The sequence below is a fragment of the Rhinatrema bivittatum genome, chromosome 11 (assembly GCF_901001135.1).
Source record: "Rhinatrema bivittatum chromosome 11, aRhiBiv1.1, whole genome shotgun sequence".
Taxonomy (NCBI): Eukaryota; Metazoa; Chordata; class Amphibia; order Gymnophiona; family Rhinatrematidae; genus Rhinatrema; species Rhinatrema bivittatum.
In genome coordinates this window covers 1,343,317-1,361,697 of record NC_042625.1, presented here as the reverse complement: position 1 = coordinate 1,361,697, position 18,381 = coordinate 1,343,317, and the positions used below count along the sequence as shown (strand labels likewise).

Below are 18,381 nucleotides of genomic sequence, written 5' to 3'. Positions count from 1 at the left end.
GCAAAGAATCATTTTGGCAGTTACCCACCTAGTACCTGCAAGTAAAACCATTGTATCCAAGAACCTCAGAAAAAAGTTAACATGGGCTGATGACTCTAAACTGGCTGGACACCCTGGTCAACGCAGAACTCTGTCTAAACTACAAAGGTTTTACTGGTGGCCCACCATGAAGGAAGACACATTCTCCTACATTGCTTCCTGCGCAAATTGTGCCAGACAGAAGACGCCACCCAGTCGTCCTTGGGGTCTACCAACCCTTACCAGTACCAGACGAGCCATGGACATGCATTGCCAGACTTTGTGGTGGACTTACCACTTTCAGGAGGAAACATGATTTGGGTAACCGTAGATCGGTTCTCAAAGATGGCTCACTTTGTGGCTCTCCCTGGTTTACCCACAGCTTTGGCGCTTGCCAAGCTTTTCATCAAGCACATCTTCCACCTACACGGCATGCCTAAGCACATAGTCTCCGATCGCGGAGTCCAATTCACAGCTAAATTCTGGAAGGCATTGTGCAAGAAGTTGGACATTTCTCTCGATTTCACCTCAGCATACCATCCTCAATCTAACAGGATGAATAGGACACTCAAGTAGTTCATTTGTGCCTATGTGAACACTTGCCAGAATGATTGGGCAGAACTGTTGCCCTGGGCTGGATTTGCCATCAACTCTCATCCAGCAACATCCACTGGATTAACACCATTTGAAGTGGTTTATGGACGACTACCATTGCCACCACTGCCCCTTCCACTGTGTCGTCCCTGGTAGCTCAATCTACTGCCAAAGATATTAAACAACTCTGGACTCAGACCAAAGAGATACTTCTCAAAGCAGGACTTCGAGCTAAGAAAGGATACGATGCTCACTACTGCAAGGCTTCAGATTTCCAGCCTGTTGCAAAGTCTGGCTAGCCACTTAGACTTAAAATACCTTCAGCTTGCTTCGCTCCACGCTTCGTTGGACCTTTTCCCATTCTCAGACTATTAGGAAGCTACCACCTACATTGAAGATTCATAATGCGTTCCACGTCTCATTATTGAAGCCATTGATCCTTAGTGAGTTCTTCTGCGTCTATTGGTGTAGTTGCAGGTGTCTTGTTAGAGAAAACATCGAGTACAAGGTAGATGCTGTCCTTGACATAAGAAAAAGAGGCAGAGTATGGGAATACCTCCTGTCATGGGAAGGTTATGGACCTGAAGATAACTCTTGGATGCCTTTGGCTAATATACTGGATAAAGAGATGCTACAAGAATTCCACAAGATGCATCCTCAGAAATCAAGACCAGGTAGGAAGTCCAGAGGATGCCCTTTGACGGGGGGTACTGTTGTGTCCGGTGCTAAAGGGCTTTGCCCTATTTGCCTTACCTTGTTCAGGCTCTGGCTGCTGCCGCGTCTACAAGCTGACCTCTCCGGCGTCCCCGGAAACGGCTATGGTGCTGCCTCCCAAAGGTCTACTAGGGTGTGCGTGTGCACGCCACCCACGTCTTTATTCCAGCATTGGCGCGAAACTCGCGGGCATTCCCTTCTACTGACGTCGCGCCATCCAGGTATGTAGCCTGTACTATATTGCTAACTCGTTGAGTTAGCAAAGGATTGGTCTCGGCCGGTCTAAGCTACTCTGCTGCTTCGGTGCTGCCACTGGAAGCTCTCTCTGCCCTTCGGTGTATTGCTAACCTGGGTACCTGCTCCTTGGGGGCCCTCTGTTTTATTTCAGGTGCCTTACAGGCATCAGGTACTCGCTCCTTGGGGCCTGTTCTCCCTCCCTCTGTGCCGTTACCAACTTCTTCAACCTGGTGGAATTGCATACCAACAGCAACTATCTAGTGAGTAATCTCATCCACCGTGCTGCTTTACTGGGAAACCTACACCGGAATTCTCCTATACCAACCACGTGAGAAGGGTCCTCTCTGCCGATGGTCCTGAGACTGCTATATCCAGACTACTTTACTACTGCCACCTCTGGTGGTACACTTCAAGCTGTTTAATAAAATAACTAACACTGTGTTTGTGTGTCTACGCTTACCCCAGTACAGTGCTGCCTCATCGAGCTCTTCCCCTCAGGGCGTGGTCATCTGCCTCAGTACCAAGAATCTACCCAAACACCGCTTACCCATAACAGTGCTTTAGCTTTCTAAGTAACTAAACTTTTTAACATGTTTACTGACATTACCATGCCTGATTGTACAGCTTGGACTGATCCTTCTTTGAGGTTGCCATAGATTGTCTGTGTACAATGTGTCAGTCCTTTCTTTCCACCTTTTTTTTGTCATATGAAGACACCCTGGACTAGCCTTCAACCTGCTCCCTTCCCCTCTTATCCACTGCAAATAGTTGCACAACACTAATATGATTTGTATATTATACAAGAATGTCTGTATATAAAAATTAAAAATAAATAATATAGGAGGTTAAATGCTCAGAATTCAGTACCAGAGCAAAATAACATAACTGTATCCAATTAATCCATCCCCACTAGCCCTGGTTATGCAACCATCACAACCAGCAAGTTAAGACTACCCCCAGGTCACATGTCAGTGGCTCCTCCTGAGATCCTTGTTTAGGCTAGTTTAATCTCTGGCACCTGCCACAGGCAAGGAGCCAAATATCCACAGTATAAACCCAGCCCACAATCCATCACCTCCACCAGAGACTCCAAATACTAAAGCTTTCTTCTATCACGTGGGTACTCCACCACAAACAAGTACAGTCGAAGAACTATATGAAGCCCCCCCCAAAGATGCGAACCTTGATCTACACTGGGTGATAACACCATTGGCCTCTTGCAGTGAGTTATTAAACAGATTAAGACCAATGTCAGACAGATTTATAAGTCCAGTCAAAATAAACCAGGACAATCATCCCATGATCAATCATGATGAATGTGAAAACCCCCTTGTGAATGCAGCAAGGAGCCAGTCTGCTGCTTCAATTTCCTAAGACATCTGCCCCACATAGCTTGACCTTTAAACTTAGGCCAAGTGATGATATCTGACCAACACACCACTGAGAGTGAAAACATGCGCAAAAGCAATTCAAATTCCTTGTGAGCTACGTCGATCAGCCTCCTACAAGTCCATTGGCCTAGATCATTGCCACCTAAATGCACAATTAGGATCTCAGGAGGAGCCATGGAACAAATCACGGAAGAGAGTAGTGGTAGCAGCTAGTCCCAGCACATGCCATGATTCCCCCACCTGGATTCCTTCATCTAAACCCAGATGCAAACCATAGGGGTGCACACGAACTCACTTGGCCGCTCAATGAATAAAGGAATGGCCAAAGATCCAGGTGGATACAACAAAACAGCATATCTGAAAAGCAAAAAGAGTGTTAGACTACTCACTCATCATGAATGTTCTTCCTAACATAGGAGTGATAAATCCCTGACTGCCATCGTCCAATCTACTGACTAATGGAAACGAGGAGGCCAGCCTCTGCAGTTCTGGTGGCTGCACCAATTCAAAAAGAATGTTTCGTACTTAACCACAGCATAATCAGCTACAGACAATATATTTTCAAAACCATACAGAACCGGTATTTAATCAAGGCGGACCATCGGAATGTATCAAACAATGAGCCCTTCCAGGCAGGCAGCACTTCAAATAACGACAAACATTGCTAACAGGGCAGGTCGCCAGACCTTCAGTAGCTTTAGAACTATAGAGCCCCCATGACCGAGCTGATCAGTTTTTGAACAATGTATAAACAGGACAACCTGCTGGCCCTGAAGTTATACATGCTCCACCAGGAATCCCTCTGGTTCCCGAGGGTGGAACAAGTTCACTAATACACATACCATAGAATATTAGTCCAAAAGCAAACCAAAAAAGCAGTTTCATTCTTCGAAAGGCACACATCAACCAGTACCAGCCACGTTCAAGCAAGACCGTATGGGTGATTGGGTGCCGCCAGCCAGTAGACCCTGCATTCCTAGCCCAATTGACATATGACAAATCTCAATGCCAGAAAACTCCTGCCATGAGCCCTCATAAAGAAGGAAAAACAAGCCATGTGGGAAGAAACTCTCTCACTTTATACATTCCCGAGCAGCGAGCTGAAACAATATAAGCCAACAATAACTCGTTCAGGTACTGGACCATCAGTACCTGAATGAGTATCCTGTCAGAAAATACCACATCCTCCTGTGTCCTTGAATATAGGCCTTCTGTGTCGAAGGAGCTAGTGATGCTTGCAACAAACACCATGCTTCTGGGACCCAAACTTCCATAGGTAACCTAAGACTGGAAAGCCATAAGGGTCTGCATCTGGCACGAACTCCTGGAATTGAGAAAGCTGGAAACATGATAGAGAATCGACAATACAATTATCCACACTAGGAATGTCTCTGGGCCAAACAGTCAATGTCAAGAGAATACAGCAAAAGACAAATTCCCGTAACTTATTTATTTATTTATTTTTATATTCCGACATTTGATCGAGATATCACATCGATTTACATGTAACTAAAACAAATAAGGCATGACTTGCTTATTTTACATTATAACATGGTAACTGTTTGTAACTTGGTAACAGGAAGGGAAGAACAAGAGACTATACATGGTATTTGAAGAGAACAAACAATAGGCTGAACATGTGGCTAACTAGGTAGCAAGATCTACTTATTTACAATGAAAGCAGATAACTGCTAACGATGAGGAAAGCGATATTTACAGGATTGCTCTAAAATTGCACAGCAGTGGTGGTATAAAGTGAGACCGGGAGAGGGAGGGGTTGTGGGAGGCTGTAGGTGGAGTTGCTTTCAGGGAGAGTTGCGTGCTGAGGGGGGTGAGTTAGGTGTCTGGTGGGAAGGCTTTTTTGAAGAGCCATGTTTTGATGTTTTTTTGAAGACTTGAGTGGAGGGTTCATTTCTGAGGGGGGGGGGGGGGGTGGGACAGAGTTCCAGAGTGCGGGGCCTGCCATGGATATGGCACGTTTGCGGGTTGATGAACGGTTTGCTGTTTTAGAGTTTGGGACGGCTAGGAGTCCAGTGTTTGAGGACCTGAGGTTTCTGTGTGTGGAATGAGGGAGTATGACATTGTTTAACCAAGTCATATCCTTGTTGTTTATCTTCTTATGGATGAGGGTGAGGGTTTTGTACTGAATTCTTTGGTTGATGGGAAGCCAGTGAAGCTCTTTTAGTGTGGGAGTGATGTGGTTGCATTTTTTTATGTTTGTAATTGACCTTGCTGCGTCGTTCTGTAGTAGTTGAAGGGGTCTGATGGTGGCTTCGGGGAGACCGAGGAGTATTGTGTTGCAATAGTCTATTTTCGCGAAGATTATTGTTTGCAGGACTGTTCTGAAGTCGTGAGCGTGGAGAAGGGGTTTGAGCTTTTTCAGTGTTTGCAGCTTGAAGAAACCATCTTTGATCATGTTGGAGACGTGGTGCTTGAAGTTGAGTTCCTTGTCGATAGTAACTCCCAGATTTTTTGTGGCTGGTGTGAGTTGCACCCCAGTGTTCTTTATGGAGGTGTTGATTTTGAGGGAGGCGGAGGGGTGATCATTGGATATGAGTATGAATTCTGTCTTGTTCTGGTTGAGCCAGAGGGATAGTTGTGATAGTCGAAGCGTTATATTTGTGCTAATTTGGTTCCATCTGTCTAGGGTGCTTTCAATGGTTTTGTTTATTGGGAGTAATATTTGGATGTCGTCTGCGTATACAAAATGTGAGATGGAGGTCTGTTAGAAGTTTGCAAAGGGGAAGGAGGTATACGTTGAAAAGGGTGGATGATAGGGATGATCCTTGCGGGACACCATGTGTGATGGATATTTTGGAGGAATTCGAGGTGTTTATCTTTACCTTGTATGAGCTGTTTGTGAGGTAAGATTCGAACCATTTGAATGTAGTGTTTTGTAGTCCGATTTCTTTGAGTCTGGTGAGGAGGGTTCTGTGGTTGATGGTGTCTAATGCGGCGGATATGTCTAGGAGTATCAGGAGGTATGATTGACCCTGGTCCAGTCCTCTGAGAATGGTATCAGTCGGTGTAAGAAGGAGGGTTTCCGTGCTGAATAGTTTGCTGAAGCCATGCTGTGCAGATTGTAGGATGCCGAAGGTTTCAATGTGTTCTGTCAGTTGGTTGTTGACTGTTTTTTCTAGTATTTTGGCTAAGAATGGGAGATTGGATACCGGCCTGTAGTTAGCTGGATCAGATTTATCAAGTTGTGGTTTCTTGATGATTGGCTTGACTATTGCGTCTTTGAGCTTGTCCGAGAATATTCCTTGTTCGAGTGAAAGGTTGATTATGTCGGTGATGGGCTTGGTTATGGTCGAGCTGATAAGCTTTAGGGTTTTAATGGGGATGGGGTCTACGGGGTGGGATGCAGGATTGGTTTTTTTGATGATGGATTCAATTTCAGTTGATGCAACCGGAGTGAATTTTGACCACGTAGCGTTAAGTGATTTTGTGTTGCTTCGGGTTGGGCTGGAGGTGGTGGAATCTTGGCGATGATGGTGTTGACCTTGTCTTTGAAGTACTGAGCTAGCTTTTCGCTGGAGATGGTGGTGACGTCCATGGCTGAGTCATTTTGATTTGAGTTGGTTAGTTCTTTGACGTAGGAAAAGAGTGTCCTGGGGTTAAATTGGTATTCGTGTATTTTTATTGAATAGAAGTTTCGCTTAGCTGTGTTGATATCTGCTGTGTATTTTTGGAGGAGGGTTCTGTATTTGTCCTTTAGCTCTGTGGTTGGTGATTTTCTCCATTGTTTTTCAGATTGCCGTAGGATTCGCTTTGTGTTTTTTAGGTCTGGGGTGTACCATGGGGATTTGTGGTTCGTTGATGTCTTGATTTCTTTTGTTACTGTGGGGCATAGTGATTTTGCTATTTCTTCATTTATGGATATCCAGGCATTCGTGGCAGTGTTGGTGTCATTTTTTGTCGAGGTTCTTTAATGCTTCCGGTAGTAACTTGGCGAGGTCATCGCTGGAGCATGGCTTGGTGTATTCGATGATGCATTTGTTTGGAATTGTTGGGGTGCGCCGGAGTTGTAGCTTGGCTTGGATGAGACTGTGGTCCGACCATGGGATGGGGGTTGTAGTGGGGGAGTCTGGTGATGAGATTTTGTTGTCGATGAAGAGTAGGTCTAGAGTGTGGCCGGATTTTTGAGTGGGAGTGTTGATAATTTGGGAGAAGCCCATGGCGGACATAGTTGAGAAGGAGGAGTTTAGTGGTGGCTGATGGGGGGGATGGTATCTATGTGGAGATTGAAATCCCCCAGAATGATGGCTGGCTCCTGTAGGTTGATATGTGTGGTTATGGTTTCGATTAAGGGGGAGAGGTTGTGCTGAAGGAGACCGGGGGGTGCGTATAGGAGTAGTATTTGAAGGTTTTTAGATTTAGGTTGGTCTCGAAGGGGGGAGGAAGGTTTAGTGAGTGGGATGTGAATTGTGTTTTTTGTGGGTTAGGAAAAGTAGGCCGCCTCCTTTTCGTTTGGGTCTGGGGATAGAGAATATATTATAGGTGTTTTTGGGTAGTTGATTTAGGAGAACCGTGTCGGTGCTTTTCAGCCAGGATTCTGTGATGCAGAAGATGTCTGGTAGTGAGTCAGAGGATGTTGTGTATGATGGGAATTTTTTTGGTGATGGACTGGGCATTGATGAGGAGGAGGGTGAGAAAGGTGAGTGTGGATCTTAGGATGTTGGGATTGGTCGGGATGTTAGTGAGGCGTCTGAAGGGGATGTTTTTATGGGTAGGGGGGAGTTGATGGAGGTGGTGGTAGCGTTTGGGAAGGTGGAGTGGTGTCTCCATTGTGGGAGAGTGAGGTGGGCAGGCGGTGTCCTGTATGGTTAAAGCTTAGTTGGGGGAAGGGGTTGTAGGGAGGGAGTTAGCAGGGGGGGCGGCACAGCAGGGCGACACGAAGGGGCGCACTAAGGGGCAGGCCCTTTAGTTGTGCTGCTTTGGCGCGCAACGCGCGGCGTCTGGGCCTAGCAGGAGGCTTTAAAGGCCTTTCCCTGTTCTCCGCGTCAGGGGGGCGGAGCTCGAGCGGGGGGCGGATCGGCGGCGTGCGCTGTTCGGCGGGATCGGGACGACTGAGGCCTTACCCCCGACGGTAAGGCCTCAGTCGTCCAGATCCCGCCGAACAGCAATAAGTAATAAGGCCTCAGTAATAAGTTTGATATTAACATGTATTTTGCCAATTGTCTATCAATTGATTCAACCACCCCATGATTGTTACACCAGAAAATCACTTTCTTATCCTTTAGTCTATTCCCCCAAACAAAGCAACAACTATGGGGAACAACTCTAGGAATGTTATTTTCTTCATAAGCAACATAGTTAATGTGTGGCAAATAAAAATCACTGGTCAATATGTCTTAACAAGAAAAATCTTTATTGTAGATAGTCATATCAATGGTACACATAAATCAAGGAAGTTGTGGTTAATGGTGTAGAAACAAGGATCCCGACACAGCTGTGTTTCGCATCAGGGCTGTGTCAGGGGGACCAGACACTGTGCAAATCTTACGGGAATTTTTCAGTGCAAACAGACTTTGGAGGTGACTGTATGTGATAGGGAACACTATAATTGTGTAAAATGGAACCAAGATAAAGATGTACACATGCTTATAAATAGACGCAGAGCGCTTTTTGTGATTTTTGCTGCAGGCTGGCAAAGGAAACCAGACCTTGGCATAAGAGTTATCAGATCTTATAAATAGGACACAGAGCGGGCTTTTGCATATGAAATCAGTGGTTTATAATGACTGGGTCAGGCGCTATATGCCGTGGGTCGGCAGGGGAAAGCCGACGCGGCATGAGAAGTTAAGTCTGTAGTCAGCGAGTTTCCTTAGGGAAGGAAAGGAAACAAATCAAATCATTATGGTAGAAGGAAGTGTGCTAACCCCAAATTTTCAGTAGGAACCATATCTTTATCAATGTTTGAAAAGGCTCTTTGCAATCAAATACAGAATGATTGGGGCCAGGGGGCAGAACATCAAGAGCCCTGATAAACCCCAAATTCCTAACCCCCAGACATAACTGTGAACAATTCTGACTCAACACGGGAGCATCCAGCCAAATAGTGACCCATCATCTTCTGTGGCTGCAAAAAGGTGTGCCACACATGGAGATCAGCACGAATGCATTTAGTATTGTGAATGTGGTGAAATTTCCTGTGAACCCCTGCAGTGGCCCTGGACAATAGACAGAAAAAAACCTTCCCCATTTTTATAACCGACACGCAAAATTCAAGGACCCAATTAATGATTGAAAATTAGACAAAGTAGCTTTTCCTGGCGTGTAGCCAGATGGACTCAGAACGAATGGGTATAGTATCTGCGTGCTAGCAGTTGGAGACGGATCTGACGTCAGCACGGGCGTATATATACCCCCACAGGAAGCGTAGCAACTTAGTAATTTCCCTCTCCAAAGCAGTTTGGAGAGCCTGCACGCTCGCTGAGCGTGTTTTCCAAATCTACTTTCTATTTTCTACTTTTTTTTTCAACTACTACTTCTACAACATCGAGCCCCGCACTCCTGCAGTGATACCCTAAGGTCCCTCCCCCAGTAGAGTTTCCCGGGGTGACTTCCGTGATCCCCCGGAGGTCTAAGTCCTCGGTCCGGTGGCTGAATCGCGGCAGGGACATAGCCCCCGGGCGAGGTTTGGGTGAGGCATATGAGGTGCTTCTGTTCCGGCGTGGACGAGGCAGCGGGTGCATATCCTCAAATGCGGCGGTGAAGGTACTTGCCCTCTCCCCCCACAGCCGGAGACCGCCCGTGTTCCAGCCGGGAAGCGAGAGGTAAGGCGTACATCTCTTATTTCTGGTCTCCGAGGAACAGAGGATCGGTGGCGTGGCACGCCGTGGAGGGCGCCATTTTGTGGGCCTTGTTCAGGTATTGAGCGCCCGTAATAGGCGCGGCTCTATTCCTCCTTGTGCGTATATTGCCTTATTGCTGAGAGCATATTGAATGCCATTGAGCGTGTATTGCGAACCGCATATTGCTGAGAGCATATTGAATGCCATTGAGCGTGTATTGCTAATCGCTTATTGCTGAGAGCTTATTGAATGCCATTGAGCGTGTATTGCTAACTGCATATTGCTGAGAGCATATTGCATATTATTATTATTGTGTGCCTGTTGTATTAAGCGCATATTGCTGCCGCATATTATTATTATTGTGCGCCTGTTGTATTAAGCGCATATTGCTGCCGCATACTATTATTGTGCGCCTGTTGTATTAGGCGCATATTTCCTGTCGTGTAGCCAGATGGACTCAGAACAAATAGGTATAGTGTGCTCGTGCTAGCAGTTGGAGACGGATCTGACGTCAGCACGGGTACATATACCCCCACAGGAAGTGAAGCTCTTCAGTAATTTCCGTCTCCAAAGCAGTTTGAAGAGCCTGCACGCTCGCTGAGCGTGTTTCCAATCTACTTCTACTTTTCTACTTCTATTACTAAAATCTTTACTGGAACATTGAGCCCCGCGCTCCTGCAGTGATACCACTGGTCCCTCCCCCAGTTGAGCTTCCCGGGGTGAGTTCCGTGCTCCCTCGGAGGTTTAGGCCTTGGTCCGGTGGCCGAATCGCGGCAAGGACCAAGCCTGTGGGCTAAGAGGCGCCTCGGTCCCGGCGTGGACCTGGGAGGCAGCGGGTGCATTCCTCAAGCGCGGTGGTGACGGTACTTCCACTCTCCCTCGCAGCCGGAGACCGCCCGGATTCTAGCCGGGAAGCGCCGAGGATCAGGTAAGGCGCACAACTTTTACTTTTGGTCTCCGAAGTTGAGGATCGGCGGCGTTGCCTGTATGCGGCACGCCGCGGTGGTCGCCATTTTGTTGGCCCGGTTCAGGTATTGAGCGCCCATGATAGGCGCCTGTATTGAGCGCATACTGCTGACTGCATGTGATTGAGCGCATATTGTGTTTAGCGTATATTGCTGACCGCATATTATTGAGCGCATATTGTATTAAGCGTATATAGCTGCTGCTTAGCATTGAGCGCATATTGTATTGAGCGTATATAGCTGCCGCTTAGCATTGAGCGCATATTGTATTGAGCGCCTATTGTATTAAGCGCATATTGCTGCCGCATATTACTTTAGCGCAATGGACCAATCGAATGCCCCGGTGTCCCAGGCGGCGGCGCCGGCGCCTCCTGATTCCGGCGTGAAAGCTCACGGCCTCTGCTCAGCATGCCAGCTCAGAGCCACGCACAGCGAGGAGCCAGACTCCCTTTGTGCCCAATGTGAGGAGGCAGTGGGAGCCTCGGGCCAGGACCAGTCTCAACCAAGGTTTGTGGATAGTTCTCCAGGGGCCACCCCGGATCTTGCAGGCAGTCTTGAACAGCCGGGAATCCCGGGGGATCTGGTACCTAGGCGACTTGAGACCACCTCCATTTCATGGGTGGATCTCTTTAAGGGGATCCATGCCTTTGTACAGATGCAATCAGCTTCCCATTCAGGCCCTGCTGTTACAGGGGCTGCTGCTCCTGCTGCTGCTCCAGTGGACCCTGCCCCTGGACCTTCGCGCCCTTATTGTGCACCGCCTCCGGGCAGTCCGGTTCAGGCGGACCCTGATGTCTCTGAGACAGACTCATAACCCTCCGAGGAGGGGGAACTTCCCTCTGGGATGGAGCCATATCGAACCATGAGGCGGTTCTTTCCCAAGGAAGATCTCTCCGACCTAATATCTCAGTGCCTGGCGGAGTTGGATATTTCGGGGCCCAGCTCTGCGGTGCCACCTACACAGAACCCTCTGCTGGAAGGTCTTTGTCCTTCAGCCCGCCATTTTCCCTTCTTGCAAGCTGCACAGCAACTGATAGATCTGGAATGGGCTGCACCGGTGGCCTCATTCAAAGGGGGGCGGGGCCTGATAGGCATGTACCCCCTGGATCCGGCTATCAAGGAGATGCTGGCGTGCCCTCAGGTGGACGCCTTAGTTAGCGCTGTGGTCAAGCGCACTACCATTCCAGTTGAGGGGGGGGGGGGGGGGCGGCCCTCAGGGAGGCTCATGACAGGCGACTGGACGCCATCCTGAAACAGATATTTGAGGTGGCAGCTCTGTCTTTGCGAATCACAACTTGCTGCACAGTGGTGACGCGCTCCTGTTTGTCACAGGTTAGGAACAATGCTTCGGCAGCGGACATGGAGTCCTCTCTCTCGTTCCTCACGGATGCCGCATCCGACCTAGTCCGTACAACAGCTAAGGGGATCTCATCTTCTGTGGCTGCCAGGAGGCAGCTCTGGATACAGAATTGGTCTGCTGATGCTCCTTCGAAGACACGCCTCACCAGAATGCCCTTTAAGGGGTCCTTCCTGTTCGGCAGCGACCTTGATAAACTGGCCAGCACATGGGGTGCTTCTCCCATACCTCGACTGCCAGAAGACAGGTTCAAAAGGAACCAGTGCGCCTTTCCAAGGCCCTCCAGAGGCAGAAGTTCTCCACGCTTCAATCCCTATAGGGGTCGCTACCAGGCACCTCGTCCTCAGGCCAGGAACCAGTCCTTTCGGCCCAAGCAGCAGAAGAGAGGAGCCGGCTCGGGCTCAGGTCCCGGCCGCACCTCCCAATGAGATTCAGCCGATCCATCTGGGGGACGGGGTCATAGGGGGCAAGTTAACCTTCTTCTACCCCAGATGGGTCAAGATTACGGACCAGTGGGTCCTCGCCATCATCAGAGAGGGTTATTTTCTGGACTTCCATCATCTCCCTCCGGACAGGTTTGTGGAATCCTCGTGTACGATCCACAAGAAGGCAGCATTGGAAGCTACCCTGGCGAGGCTCCTGTCCCTGGAAGCCATAGTCCCGGTACCTGCACGGGAAATGAATTCTGGGCATTATTCCATTTATTTCATGGTACCCAAGAAAGGGGGCACCTTTCAGCCCGTCCTGGACCTCAAGTCCGTCAACCAATACTTACGGGTCCCGAGGTTTCGCATGGAAACTCTGCGCTCAGTCAAGAACGCAGTACAGCCAGGAGAATTCCTCACGGCCTTAGATCTTTCAGAAGCCTACCTGCATATCCCGATTCATCAGGATCATCAGCGCTACCTACGCTTCAAGGTGCTAGGACGCCACTTCCAGTTTCGGGCTTTGCCCTTCGGGCTGGCCACATCGCCGCGGACCTTCACCAAGGTGATTGTAGTGGTAGCAGCGGCGCTCAGACGGGAAGGAATCCTGGTCCATCCCTACCTAGACGATTGGCTGATCAGGGCGAAATCGCGAGAGGAGAGCCATCGGGCAACCAACAGCGTGATCGCCCTTCTGGAAAGCCTGGGATGGGAATTCAACCTCAGCAAGATTTGCCTACAGCCTTCCCAATCTTTGGAATATCTGGGAGTCCAGTTCAACACCCAGGCAGACAGTCAGTCTCACCACCAAGAGAAGATTAAAACTTCAGACGCGTCTCCGGTCCTTGATGGGAGCCAGTCGACCCACAGCTTGGGATTACTTGCAGGTTCTTGGTCTCATGGCATCCACCCTGGAAGTGGTACCCTGGGCGAGGGCCCATATGAGACCTCTACAACGCTCCCTGCTCTCTCAATGGAGCCCCCGCTTCCGACATTACTCTATGCATCTACCTCTACCAGCCAGAGTGCGGACTCAGCTACGGTGGTGGTTGCAGTCCAACCACATGAGCAGGGAGTCCAAGATGTCCTCCCCCACGTGGACTCTACTCACCACAGATGCCAGCCTGAGCGGATGGGGAGCACACTGCGAAGAACTCACAGCCTAAGGGCGGTGGAACAGAGAAGAGTCGGGGTGGAACATCAACAGACTAGAGGCACGGGCAGTCCGGTTAGCCTGCCTGAAATTTGTTCACAGACTGAGGAACAGAGCAGTCAGAGTGATGTCAGACAACGCCACCACGGTGGCATACATCAACCGACAGGGCGGAACCAGAAGCCAACAGGTGTCCCTCGAGATAGCCCTGCTGATGGCTTGGGCAGAGGTGAATCTTCAGGACATCTCCGCCGTCCACATTGCCGGAAGGGACAACACTACGGCAGACTTCCTCAGCAGAGAAAGCCTAAATCCGGGAGAGTGGCAGCTGTCCCCCACAGCTTTCCAGATGATTGTGGATCACTGGGGGATTCCGGACATGGACCTACTAGCGGACAGGTCCAATGCTCAAGTACCCAGATACTTCAGCCGCAGGCGAGATCCGTTCTCTCAGGGGATAGACGCCCTGGTTCAGCCATGGCCTCCAGGGGCCCTGCTATACGCCTTTCCTCCATGGCCCCTGCTGGGTGCCCTTATCCACATGATTCGGAAGTACCGGGGCCTAGTTCTTCTGGTGGCACCAGACTGGCCAAGAAGACCCTGGTACGCGGACATGAGAAGACTACTGGCAGGGGAGCCCCTTCCCCTGCCTCCGCTCAGGGACCTGCTCCGTCAAGGTCCCATCCTTCAAGAGGATCCGGCTCAATTCTCTATTGCGGTCTGGCCATTGAGAGGGCTAGACTGAAGAAGAGAGGTTACTCGGAGCCAGTGATAGACACACTCTTCCGAGCCCGCAAGTTCTCCACATCCCTCACCTACGTCAGGATTTGGAGAGTGTTTGAAGCCTGGTGCGATGCTCATGACACCAATCCCCATGCGACTACCATCCCTATGGTTCTGGATTTCCTGCAGGATGGGCTTCAGAAGGGTCTCTCCCTCAGCTCCATCAAGGTTCAGGTGGCTGCGCTGTCTTGCTATGGTCCCAGGAGGGATGGCAAGACCATTGCCAAGCATCCAGATATTTCTCGCTTCCTGAAAGGAGTCAAGCACATTCGTCCGCCACTGAAGTGGCCAGTGCCTTTGTGGAACCTCAATTTAGTTTCGGATTTCCTCGCGGGATCCACCTTCCGACCCCTTCGTGGCCTGTCTCTACGTTCTCTCACTTTGAAGATGGTGTTCTTGCTGGCTGTATGTTCAGCACGCCGCATCTCGGAGCTACAAGCACTGTCTTGCCGGGATCCTTTTCTCAGACTCACTCCTGAGGCTATCCATCTTCGCACAGTTCCATCCTTCTTGCCTAGGGTAGTCTCACGATTTCACCTCAACCAGACCATATCCTTGCCAACTATGGCAGGCCTGAAGAAATCAGAAGAAGGGCGTTTGCTACGCCATCTCGACATTGGCAGATTGCTGCCCAGATATCTGGAAATGACAAACAGTTCGAAAGACTGACCATCTGTTCGTCCTTCACAGCGGGGAGAAGCGGCCTCTCGGCCCACCATCGCCCGCTGGATTAAAGAAGTCATCAGAGCGGCCTCCGTGGAGGCCGCTCTGATGACTCTACAAGTCAAGGCTCATTCTACCAGAGCCCAAGCAGCATCTTGGGCGGAATCTAGGATGCTGTTGCCTGCAGAAATATGTAAAGCGGCGACGTGGTCCTCCCTCCACACCTTCTCCAGGTTCTACCGTCTGGATGTCCAGGCCAGGGAGGACACAGCATTCGCAAAGGCAGTTTTACACGGTCCTCAGGCAGCCTCCCGCCCAGTCCGGGAGTAAAGCTTTTGTACATCCCATTTGTTCTGAGTCCATCTGGCTACACGACAGGAAATGAGATTACTTACCTGATAATCTTGTTTTCCTTAGTGTAGACAGATGGACTCAGCATCCCGCCCGGCTGCCGGTATACATGGGTTTCACCGATTCAAGGTAAGCCTTATCACTTCTTACATAAGAGCGTCCCCTTTGCCAGGTGTCGACGCCTTCCGGTTGGGAATGCTGGCCGTCTCCATCTACTTTCAATCGGTCAGGGGAATCCTGTTTCACTATTTCATTGATCGTCAGTACGCATATATCCATAACAGCTTTTGCAAGGAAGATTACTGAATTGCCTCACTTCCTGTGGGGGTATATGTACCCGTGCTGACGTCAGATCCGTCTCCAACTGCTAGCACGAGCACACTATACCCACTTGTTCTGAGTCCATCTGTCTACACTAAGGAAAACGAGATTATCAGGTAAGTAATCTCAACAATTCTCATGCTCTTGGCCTGTGGCAGCAGCTCAACTAATCCAGGTAGCAGTAGCCGGCTCATTTTCTCCTAGCTAAACTTTCTGGCATTCCTTCTGGAGGAACCCTGATATGTTCTCATGGACCCCAGGTTGGGAACCACTGCTCTAGAGTTAAATTGCAAGAGATTTGTAACAGTGCAGGCAGTGCCCCAAGGCTCCTGCTGTTCCTGTATAATTAGTCTGTTGCCTCATAATTTACAATCTGTCCTAAATCAACAAATGCTCTTTCCTATCAAGTAATTCAGTCACCTGAAAGAAGCTACTTTGTTTCTGCAGGACTGATTCAAGGCTTCATGCTCCAACTCTGCCCCTCCCAGGCAGCATGCAGGGATCAAGAGGGTACGAGCTTAGGAGCTGATGCAATAATTATGCGCAGAACGTGGGCACTGAACAGTCAGCGCCCATTTTCTTAATATTTATTTAGCAGCTTTTCTATACCGACATTAAAGTACGTATCATATTGGTTTACATGAAAACAAAAGGTGGAAAGTACAATTAACAGGGATGGGGGGGAGGACAACTGAAAGAAGGTTCCATAACAGCGAACCTGACAAACCAAATGGAGAGAAACAGGATAGAGGTAACATGATTAACAAGTATGGGAATATACATAATATACAGGATTACATGATTTACAGATTTACAAATGGAACTGACAGGAATTACATGGTCTATAGGGTTGTTTTATACTGATTACATAGGGTTTAACAGGGTTACAAGTTTATTAGATTAAGTAGGCTGGAGATGGGGGGTGGGCAGGACGGTGGTGTCAAAAGTGTTAATCTGGAAAGGCCTGGTGAAAAAGCCAGGTTTTTAGCAATTTTCGGAATTTAAATGGGCATTGCTCCAGACGTAGGTTGGGAGGAAGAGAATTCCAAAGAGTGGGGCCCGCAATGGAGAGGGCACAGGTCCTTGTTGCTGAGAGTCGGGCTTTCTTAAGTGTGGGGACTTGTAGGGTGCATTTGAGGTTTGTTCTGGTGGGGCGGGTGGATTGAGCAGGTTGAAGTGGTTCATTGAGCCATAGGGAGTTAGGCTTGTAGATAGCTTTATGTATGATGGTGAGGGTTTTGAACAGGATACGGGAGGAGATGGGGATCCAGTGTATTTTATTTATTTATGGTTTTTATATACCAGACTTCGTAGGAAAACATCAGTTCGGTTTACATTATAACTTCAAAATCAGCAAAACAGAGGCTTTACATAGAACTTATAGGAAAACAGTGAATAAAATAAATTAAATAAACTATACAATGAACGATGCTTAAATAGAGAGACTTAAATAGAGGTTGTTGGATAACTGGGAATGGTATTGAGAGAAATGATTGGGGGAAAGAAAGGGGGTAGAGGGGAATGAAGATGGACGGAAAGTATAAGGGGAGAGGGGTTGTATATTTTATATAGGGAGGGGAATGAAGAGTTGAAAGGGTTGCATGGGGGAGGGAAAGGAGGAATTGCATAGATTGCAAGGATCTATTTACAATAGATGCGTTGGGGAGGAAATAGCATATATGTTAATAAAACTATATACAGGCTGACACCGACCGCGAGACGCTTCGGCTACATCCGGCTTCCTTCCAAGGCCCATCGTGTGGCCGGCCAGCTTGAATCCAGCCAATCACAGCGATCCCGGCCAGCCCATCACACGCGGCCCGAAAGGGCTTTAAATTGAAGCACTGGCGCCGCGCGCCAAAGGCGTGCATCAAAGGGGCAAACCCCCTTGTGCGCCCCTTCGTGCAGCCCCGGAGAGAAGCCACTACACCATCACCGCAAACTCATCTTACCACTACCCGCCTAAACCGCACCTAGCTCCTATCCATCTCGGCTGCCTCCAATCCCACCATCCTAGTGGCTTACCCACCCACTGCACTACCGGGCCACTCTCGACCCCCGCGGCGCCGCCCAAACCTGGGATCTAAACCCCACGGCTCGAAGCCTACCACCTCCAGTTGCCTTGGGGCTCCCAACCCGCAGATCATCTCCAATCAGAAACCAGAGGTTCATAAACCACGCGCAGAAAAAGAGCGGACGACAAAAGAAGCAAGGATAGGTGTAGGTCTTTGAGGATGGGGGTTATATGGTCTGATTTACGTGCGTTACTGATTATCCTTGCTGTCGCATTTTGAAGTATCTGGAGAGGTCTGATGGTGGAGAAGGGGAGGCCAAGGCACAATGAGTTGCAGTAATCCAACTTGGATGTTAGGGTAGCTTGGATAACAGTTTTGAGATCATGAGTATGGAGTAGGGGCTTGAGCTTTTTTATGACCATGAGCTTATAAAAACCTCCTTTTATGACTGAGTTAATGTGGCTCTTGAGGCTCAGATGAGGGTAAATTAGAACGCCTAGGTTTCGTACAGAGGATTGTGAGCTGAGCGAGGTGGATGAGGTATCGTTAGACGGGGTCGGCATAAGGGTCTGCTGGTTATGGATGAGGAGGAGCTCA

General features: G+C 49.0%; 1 protein-coding gene across 3 annotated transcripts in view; it reads left to right on the top strand.

Moving 5' to 3' along the window:
- Positions 1–18,381, top strand: part of THOC5 (THO complex 5) — a 435,920-nt gene that overhangs the window by 180,844 nt on the left and 236,695 nt on the right. The gene's annotated exons all lie outside the window — the stretch shown is intronic.